The following is a 10,697-nucleotide window of genomic DNA, read 5'->3' as shown; positions in this document are numbered from 1 at the left end:
TAAGTAAATAGGAAAGAAAGATACATTATTTATTTAATTATTTGTTTATTGGATTTATATGCCTCCCCTCTCTGAGAGAAAGAAAGAAAGAAAGGAAAGAAAGGAAGAAAGGAAGAAAGAAAGGAAAGGAAGGAAGAAGGAAGGAAAGAAAGAAAGAAAAGAAAGAAAGAAAGAGAAAGAGAAAGAGAAAGAGAAAGAGAAAGAGAAAGAGAAAGAGAAAGAGAAAGAGAAAGAGAAAGAGAAAGAGAAAGAGAAAGAGAAAGAGAAAGAGAAAGAGAAAGAGAAAGAGAAAGAGAAAGAGAAAGAGAAAGAAAGAAAGAATAAAAAGAGAGACAGACAGATACATAGAGAAAGAAAGAGCAAGAGAGCATGAGGAAGAGAAAGAAACAGAGAGAAAGGGAAAGAGGAAGGAAGGAAGGAGGGAAGGAGGGAAGAAAGAAAGAAAGAAAGAAAGAGACAAATGAGAGACAAAGAGCAAGAAAGAGAGAGAGAAAGAAAGAGCAAAAGAGCATGAGAAAGAGAGAAAAAGAAACAGAGAGAGAAAGAGAAAGAAGAAAGAGGAAAGAGGAAGGAAGGAAGAAAAGGAGAAAAGAGAGTCACACAGAGAAAGGAAGAGCAAGAGAGCATGAGAGAGAGAAAGAAATAGAGAGAGAGGAAGAGGAAGAGGAAAGAGAGGAAGGAAAGAAAGAAAGAAAGAAACAAAGAGGGAGGGAGGGAGGGAGGGACTTGCATTGGCTTTCTCTCATCTCTTTCTTTGTTATACTTGGCATCCTGTTGTTATAATCTTCAAAGAGGAAAAATGGGTACTTGGAGAAAGGAATGGGGAGAGAAGTCTTTTTGACACGCAGGAAGCAACATTAGCAATGCAAATTCCCTGTTAGCATGCAGCTTTTACCGCAGGAGCGTTCATGGGGAGAAGAGCCGCTGCCCAGACATTCTTGCAAACACGGGGAAAGGGGTGTGTGTGCGAGGGCGAAATTATTTATCAATATGTGTGGCCAAGCAAAGAAATGGATTGTGAACATGGATGACTAACTAACCAGCTGGAGCATGGCAAATATGTAGCAGGTCAGAACACTTTCCCCCTTCTAATAAAATTAGGGGATTTCTCTCCATGGGTTTATGCTTCTCCAAAACGGTGCATTTGCGAGGAATTCAAACGCAGAATTGAGGCTTAAGTCTGTGGAGCTCCCCAAAGCTATCAGCTTGTTGCTAGAGGGGAAATTGTACAAATAATGAAAAGAAAATGAAAGGGGGAAAAATGTATCCTAAATATTCAGGGGTGGTGGTGATGAAAAACCCACAGAATTTGATGTGCCTGGCTCAAAAAATTAGCTCGGCATTTGGTGAGGGAATTGACAAACAATCGAAACCGGGATTTCAGCAAAGTCTGCCTTCTACCTGCTGTTGTATCTCCAAAATTCTGTCTCCCAGGGCTGCATGTTCTTCCAGCTTTAAAAGGCACAAAGGTGCTTCAAAGCACATGAACTCATGCCCAGCGCAGCTGTCTGCCACTCCTTTAACCCACATGCATGTTTTGTGGAGGCTGTGTAACAGGTGGAGAGGAGAGAGAGAGAGAAAAGAGAGAAAGAGAGAGAAAGAGAAAGAAACAGAGAGAGAGAGAGAAAGAGAGAAAGAGAGAGAAAGAGAGAAAGAGAGAAAGAGAAATAGAGAGAGAGAGAAAGAGAGAGAGAAAGAGAGAGAAAGAGACACAAAGAGAAAGAAACAGAGAGAGAGAGAAAGAGAGAAAGAGAGAAAGAGAGAGAAAGAAAGAGAAAGAGAGAGAAAAAGAGAGAAATAGAAAGACAGAGAAAGAGACAGAGATAGATAGAAAGAGAGAAAGAGAAAGCGAGAAAGAGAACAGAGAGAAAGAGAGATGAAGAGAGAGAGAGAGAAAGAAAGAAAGAAAGAAAGAGAGATAGAGAGATAGAGATAGAGATAGATATGATTCCAGTAAATTCAGATGGGTGTGACATTTCCATCTCTATGTTGGTTGAAGCTCTTTGGGTTCTGCAACCCAACAAGACTGACACAGACTTCAGGAGATAAAAACTGCATCTGATGGGCACACGTGCACATTAAAGCGATATTTGGCTCCTGAGCATGTGCAGGAAGCAAAGTTTGCGAGAAGACACATGGGTGCGCATGATTTCGCCAATTCTTTGCTGGAAAAAATCACCGAAAATCACCAAAATCTCTCACGTCCGCGCATCCTCTTGCAATACTTCGTTTTTAGTGCATGTGCAGAAGCCAAATCTCACTCTGATGTCTCCACCCGCCCGCCGGTCACCTGCAATTGGGCACACAGCTCCATTTTTGCTACAGGAATGTTGTCCTCGCTTTCCAGGTAGGAACCAGGAGTGGGCAGCAGGCAGGATGGGGTGGAACGCTGTTCCACCAGTGGAAATTTATTTATTTGTTTATTGGATTTGTATGCCGCCCTTCTCCGAGGACTTGGGGTGGCTCACAACATAAATGAAGCTGTATGCCCAGCTCCAGCTGACCATCCCACCCTCCCACTCCTCCTCGGAAAGTGGCAAGGAGACCAGCACCGGCAGGAGTTGCAGGGGGGTCATTTCCTCCCCCCTCTTTTCTCAACAGCTGATTGGCACTCGTTCGCCTAACTACCCAGCCTGAGGTGGGGGGGCGACCCAGGAAGGGGAGGGCAGAAAACGCAAAGCAAATTTTCACCCCAGAGAGCAACATTGGTGAGGTTGTAAGTCGAGGACTTAACAGTTCATTTGAACGATGATGATTGTTCAAGCCACTCCCACCTGGTCACATGGCCAGCAAGCCACTCCTACCCAGTCACATGACCATAAAGCCACACCCACAAAATAAGCCACACCCACAGTGTGGCAGTAAAAAAATTGGCTGCCCATTACTGGTAGGAACCCAATACTGGGCATAGCGCCAAGGTTTGTATACCTGAAGGTCACTACTATCACTTCACTCAAACCAGTCTGAACCAGCTGGATACCAACTCTGGTTTGCATGCAAGTCACAGTCTCTCTCTCTCCTCTCTCTCTCTTTTTGGAAGAAAACTTAAAAAAAAAATATAAACTCCTTCTTTGTAATATTGTGTGAATTTCTCTGTAATATACCCAGCTTTGTAGACAATGTATTTTTTGACTTGAGAGCTAATCAGATGGAGAAATGCAAATACCAAAGGACAACTGTGTTTTGTTCCACGCTCTGGTCTGCGGAATGCGAATTAGAAACATTTACATTAAAATGGCGATTGAACAATATTTTTAAAAATACTTATAGGCAGATAAATGTCCCATGGAGCCTTTCCCTGATCTGCGATTCCCTCTACCCGGCTCCTCCTCCAAATATTTTTGAGTAGAGAAATCGTGGGAGTTGAAACTGATGAACTAAAGAATTTGTTAATACCACAATGGAAACTTTTATAAGAATATCACACTTAGCAAGTCTGTTGTTGATAGGCATTTGAACAAGTGGATATTTGCTAACCAATGGCAGACAAATTCCAGTGGTGGTAAAAGCCGGTATATTTAATTAAAGGAATTAAAATATCGATCATTTTCTTCTACTTAGTCCTAGTCTTCAACCTAAGTTCGTCTTTAGCGGATTCATGGATTCAGATAAACATTTCTACTGGTCACTACTTATTAATCTTCTCATTGTTTCCACTGCCCACCTCCTCCCACTAATTACTGTATGACTGTAACTTTGTTGTTTGTATCCTTACGATTTATATTGACTGGTTCCTAATATGATTGGATTACTTATTTGTTCCCAGTGTTATACCTTATGAAAGTATATTTTTCTTTATGTAAACTAAGAACGTATGCACCAAGATGTGTGTGTCCAATCCCACTTGGCCAATAAAAAATTCTATTCTATTCTATTCTATTCTATTTTCTGTTCTGTTCTATTCTGCATTCTATTCTATTCTATTGTATTCTATTTTCTGTTCTGTTCTCTTCTGTTCTATTGTATTCTATTTTCTGTTCTGTTCTATTCTATTATATTCTGCATTCTATTCTATTCTATTCTATTCTATCCTATTCAATTCCATTCTATTATACCCTATTCCATCCTACTCTATTCCATTCATCTACTGTACTCTATCCTATCCTACCCTACTCTACTCTACCATACTCTACATTCTATTCTATTCTATTCCATTACATTCTATCCTATCCTATTCTATTTTCTGTTCTGTTCTATTCTGCATTGTATTCTATTCTATTGTATTCTATTTTCTGTTCTGTTCTCTTCTGTTCTATTGTATTCTATTTTCTGTTCTGTTCTGTTCTATTATATTATATTCTGCATTCTATTCTATTCTATTCAATACCATTCTATTATACCCTATTCCATCCTACTCTATTCCATTCATCTACTCTACTCTACCCTACTCTACTCTACTCTACCTTACTCTACATTTTATTCTATTCTGTTCTATTCTATTCTATTCCATTATAGTCTATCCTATCCTATTCCATTCCATTCCATTCTATTATATCCTACTCTACCCTACCCTAATCTAACCTACCCTACTCTACACTACCTTACTCTACATTCTATTCTATTCTATTCTATTCTATTCTATTCTATTCTACTCTACTCTACTCTATTCCATTCCCTACAGCAACGAACTCAATAGGTTTGGTGGTATATTTTGAGTTATAATCACCTATGTCTGATTATACTGTTCTCTGTGGAGGAAGAACACAAGGATGAAATTCTCAGAGATCTAGTCAACTCTGCACTAGGGAAGATTTGGTTAACCTTAGAAGGTTTATTTACTTTTTCAGGCAAAGAGTTTACCTTGTCCAAAGATAAGACCTTTTTTCTCTGTTGGTCCTACTGGAGATTTGTCCAGAAGATTTGTCTATCTTCCTCTCTTATTAAACCCTGATAAAATCTTTCCTTTAATAAGAGAGAGAGAGAGAGAAAGAGAGAAACACACATCTTGAATAGCAAAGAAAACTTCCGCTGTCTCCAAAGAGAAGAACACACTTGAATATTGTTGCTGAGTTTTCCAGAGACGCAGCCTTGCCTCTTAGAATGCTACAAGGGGAAGGCTCAGCTCAGCTGTTTATGAATTAATATACATCAATTATAATAAAACAAAAGCCATTCGGAAAATTTGTTGTAACCACAGCAACCGCATCCAGGGTATTTTGTCAAAAGTCTAAAAAGCTGCAACAGCAGGAAGAAGTAAATAGTATCTATTACTGATATATGAAGGTTCCAAACAGTGAAAATTGGTTAATTCTCTTCTCCCCCTCTCAAAATAGATTGTTTTGCTCAACTTTCATTTTGATTGATAAAGTTACAGTCCATTGAAATGGCATCCGCCAGGTAGAAGTTATTTCCTCGTTTAATTGGAATCATTTTCTGCCTTTGTCATAAATTCCATTTTTTTCCTCCTACGAGGTTTTAAACCATATACTTGGTTAGCTCTGTTGTTTTGGACACTTAACATTTGCTCTGGGAAAATCTCGGTAATTGAATTGCGGCTTCAAATATATATTTTGCCGCTATTTTGTCAATTGGAACATCCCGTCCAGCAAAGCTGGGAACGTATTCAAGGTTAAACAGGGAACAGAATTGTCTACTTTTAACAAAAGCTTTGCTGAGATTATTTTAATGGCTTTGAAGAAAGAGCAGCCATCTTGAAAATTAAGGGGAAAAAAACCCTCTATAGTAAAGTGACCAGAAGTCCCACATTCAGTGGGACAGTCACGCTCTATAATAATTTGTCCCGCGTCCCGCTCCATTTGAAAAATTTCCCGTTTTTTCCCCTCCCTTGGGAAGAAGCTGGAGGGAGGGGATTCGAGGCTGCTGCCTCGCCCTCCCCACCCCTAACCCAGTTTGGCTGGAAGTCTCTGTGGGGAGGAAGAAAGAGCGAGAGGGCCCACTGAGGTAAAGGGGCTCCGTGGCGGGGGCGGGTGAGGCGCGCACCTGCTGACGGGAAGACAGTCTGTTTTTCCAAAGATCTGGTTTGCCCATTGTGCCTGGGGAGGGCAAAACACGAGCCTACTGGGCACACCAGCACTTGGAAAACAGGCCATTTTTGGCCCCCAGGGGACCTCCAGGGGGTAGAGAAAGATGTTTTCGACTTCCCCAGATATTGAATTATGGATATAGGCACTCACACCTGCACAATAACGCACCTGCATGCTCTTTCGGAACTTGAAGAAAAAAAATCAGCTATATATATTGTTCTGTCTGGCTCTCTGGTAGAATCCTCCCAAAAATTCACAGGTACAAATTTCAGACACACACACATTTGAAAATTCAAAACAATGTTCTTTATAATGAAAAGTCACTTAAACCAAGCCCTCTTTTGGTATATAGCAAAGAGCACTCGTCTCCAAACAAACTGGTAATATGTACAAGTCCCTTATCAGTTCTGTGATACTTAGCTTGCAGCTGTGAGGCAATTCACAGTCCTTCTTCTTTCACAAAGTGAAACACACTTTGCCCTGGTTTAGTTTCAAAGCGGGGAAAAATCAGCACACAAAAGGTCAAAGTCAGTAAAGCAGTCATGAAACACAAGGATCAGATAATCCTCCACAATGGCCAAACCCACAGGCTGCTATTTATAGCAGCCTCATTAATTACCACAGCCCCACCCAACCACAGGTGGCCTCATTTTCTTTGATAATAATCTCTCAGTTGTTGCTGCCTATGCATCGCTCTCCGCATGCGTGGCTGTATCATTAACTCTTGTTCTGAATCCAAGTAGGAGCTAGATAATTGATCACCTTCTGAGCTGTCTGCCACACTCTCCTCCTCCCTGTCACTCCTGTCTTCTTGGTCAGAGGAGCCTTCATCAGCAGATTCCACCGGGGGCAAAACAGGCCTGCAGCATGTGGATGTCTCCCCTACATCCACAGTCCTTGGGGCAGGAGCTGGGCCAGAGATAACCACAACATATATATAGGGGGAAAAGTTTATATATGATCCGACATAAAAAAACATATATATCTGTTGACCTTGTATATATGTAGAATTTGTATTTTGTATTTGTATTTCATATGCCATATGTTGATTTGTTTTAAATTCAATATTTTTTTAAAAAAAGAAAGTCACATAATATAATACAGTTATCATATACAGTATTATGTGCTGAGATGCATAACAGGTGACACACTTTGTGCTTTCAATTGTTACTATGGGTTCAGAGAAATAAGGAATAAAAACTCAATGAGAGAAGGATCTTGTAATAACAATAACAATAGAGATGAAAGGGACCTTGGAGGTTTTCTAGTCCAACCCCCTGCCTAGGCAGGAAACCCTACACTACTTCAGACAGATAGTTATCCAACAACATCTTAAAAACTTCCACTGTTGGAGCATTCAAAACTTCTGGAGGCAAGGTGTTCCACTGATTAATTATTCTAACTGTCAAGAAATTTCTCCTTAGCTCTAAGTTATTTCTCTCCTTGTTTAGTTTCCACCCATTGCTTCTTGTTCTACTCTCAGGTGCTTTGGAGAATAGGTTGACCCCTTCTTCTTTGTGGCAGCCCCTGAGATATTGAAACATTCCTATCATGTCTCCCCTGGTCCTCCTTTTCATTAAACTAGCCATGCCCAGTTCTTGCAACCCTTCTTCATATGTTTTAGCTTCCAGTCCCCTAATCCTCTTTGTCGCTCTTCTCTGCACTTTTTCTAGAGTCTCAACATCCTTTTTACATCGTGGGGACCAAATCTGAATGCAGTATTCCAAGTGTGGCTTTACCAAGGCCTTATAAAGTGGTTTTAAGGCCTTGGTAAGGCCAGACTTGGAATACTGCATTGTTTTTAGGGAAAGATGAGGTTCTCCTTATTAAACTATCTTTTATCATATTCTGTTTTAATTCTGTTTTGATGTGTGTCTCCAGGGCCTGTACAACCTAACAGATCCTCACAAAAGAATTTTCATGGTATACCCTAAGAATGAAATGTAGTTTGACAGTGAGCAAAACAATTGTTATTAATTTCCTTCCACTGCGCTTTACAGAGTGACTAAACCAATCTCCTTGCGATGCAAAACCAAACAAGAAGAATAGTGAGTGTTGGATGTAAAATTGGCCATTTTCCTACCCAACTCTATTTGTCTTCTTTGTTCAAAGTCATCTTCTATTGATTGCAATAATTGCACGCACATAGCTGGAAGCAAAGTTCTCGAATTGGTATTTAATTAAAGCGATGATTGATTCTAATTGTTTGGTAAACATATCACATTCCAGTATGTAAATAGCATCAACTGATGAAGGATGGAGAAAAAGCTTTAAAGGGAGCAAGGAACAATCTATGCAGAGAACGGCTGAAATTAATTTCTACACTTCATCTGTTCTTATGGGGGAATCCATTTGTAGTAGGTTGATAGGTAAGAAGTTTGATCTTTATGAGCTAGAACATAAATTATTTTTAAAAATTGTTTGAAAATGAAACCTGTTCCTTCCTTGTGCCTCCCCCCCACTTCAATAAAAAATTAGAAATTGAAATTGGAGACTATCTCTGGCGTGTAACAGTTGCCAACACATTCTTTACTTAAAATGGGATTTGTTACTCTGGACATGTCAGGATTAAATACCCACACACATATATACACTGCTCAAAAAATAAAGGGAACACTCAAATAATACACCCTAGATCTGAATGAATGAAATATTCTCATTGAAGACTTTGTTCTGTACAAAGTTGAATGTGCACAACAGCAGGTGAAATTGATTGTCAATCAGTGTTGCTTCCTAAGTGGACAGTTTGATTTCACAGAAGTTTGATTGACTTGGAGTTATATTGTGTTGTTTAAGTGTTCCCTTTATTTTTTTGAGCAGTGTACATACTACTAATGTATATTTTTGTGTGCCTGTGTGTACACATAAGACATATATACATAGAATTAAAGAGTATATTTTGGATGTTCAGAAATAGTAATTAGATAGGAAAATTGTATCTCTTTGAGGCTAGGAGAGGCCAGGCACCATTAACCCAAACCCTTGACGTGAATGACGTCAAGTTGGCCACCTTTAAGCCAGTCACAGGACATTTAAGCCATCCCATTTACATGATTATCAAGCCACTCCCACCTAATCACATGGTCAGCAAGCCACACCCACAAAATAAGCCATGTCCACAGTGTGGTAGTAAATTTTTTTGCAGCCCTTCACTGTATAATATAACCCTTTCAGATCAGGCTCACATCACAGCTCTTGGAAAATTATACACTTTCAACCTCATTTACGGCAATAGGAAAAACATACCCAGAGTCCAGGAGGGAAAAAAAGAAAAACAATTCAAATTTTTCTACCAGTTCTGTGTATCAAACCATACCTATAGAGCCCATCACTGCGTATATATGAAATAAACCCAAAGATGATTTCTTTTTCAGGAGGCAAATTCCAAGATGTTTCTTCAGCTGAAGTCCAGTTGCCTCACGTTCAACTGGAATCTGTCTTCCCACGATTTGAAAACATGTTTTTTCCCCCCACCTCCTACAATCTGCTTTGAGCCTTCAATAAAAACAAACATAAAATAGTTAATAGTGGTTTTTTTTCCCCTGAAGTGAAATATATCAGTTTTGGAAGTGTCTGTCACTTCAATAAAAGTTTGTAAAAAATGGCTGAATTATCCTGTTCCTTGCTAATTTTGGAGTACCAAAGAGACATATTTTATTCAAAACTTTATGTGTTTTTTTTCCCCAACACGAAAACGTTCGCTTTCCAAAGTGACCTCATTTATAAACACTGTTATTTTCCTCCTTAATGGCATAAGCACTTAGAACGGCTGATAGATATGGACAACAAAACAAACAGTCTTCCTATCGCCCAAAATAAATTTGTCTCACCTGCGAAGAGTGATAATGATATTTCTTTCACTTGCACGAAAGACCTTGATAAAAAAACCCTTCCGTCTGGGGAGTTTTGAGATAGGGTTTTTTTCTCTCTCTCGTTGACAGGGACATAATAACCAAGCCTCGCCAATGAGAAGTTCAGCAGCTGCTAGGTAGGTTGAAGGGGCCCCAGAAAGTTAAAAGTTCATATTCAGGTCATTCTTATAGCACTTAGAAAAAGATATGCATTTCTCCTGAGTTGTAGATGTTTTTCAACTGGGGTTTGTCACCTCAAATATTGATGGGATGTAGGCAAAGTAACACGATGAAGTCATCATCTTCTTGATGATAGAGAAATAATTGACCAGGTATTGATACTATTAGTACTGTATCTTTAATGTATATACAGGGGTACCTCTACCTAAGAACGCCTCTACTTACGAACTTTTCTAGATAGGAACCGGATGTTCAAAACTTTTTTGACTCTTCTCAAGAGTCTTCGGAGAGGGGCGGCATACAAATCTAAGTAATAAATAAATAAATAGATAAATAAAAAACCATTTTCCACTTGCAAACCGAAGCCTCCGAAACTGTAACTGGAAAAGGCGGGGAGAAGCCTCTGTGGGGCCTCTCTAGGAATCTCCTGGAAGGAAGCAGGGCCTCCACCCTTCCTATGGTTTCCCCGATCACATGCATTATTTGCTTTTACATTGATTCCTATGGGAAAAATTGCTTCTTCTTACAAACTTTTCTACTTAAGAACCTGGTCACATTCGTACGTTTGTAAGTAGAGGCCACACTGTACATTAAAACCAAAAAGAAAACACAAAATAAGCAGTAGACAAAAGAAACAGTAAACAAAACACAAGACATGTAAACTTACAAACATAATGCAGCA

This window comes from Erythrolamprus reginae, chromosome 4, assembly GCF_031021105.1.
Source record: "Erythrolamprus reginae isolate rEryReg1 chromosome 4, rEryReg1.hap1, whole genome shotgun sequence".
In the NCBI taxonomy this organism is placed as follows: Eukaryota; Metazoa; Chordata; class Lepidosauria; order Squamata; family Dipsadidae; genus Erythrolamprus; species Erythrolamprus reginae.
Note: the sequence above shows the minus strand (reverse complement) of the source record.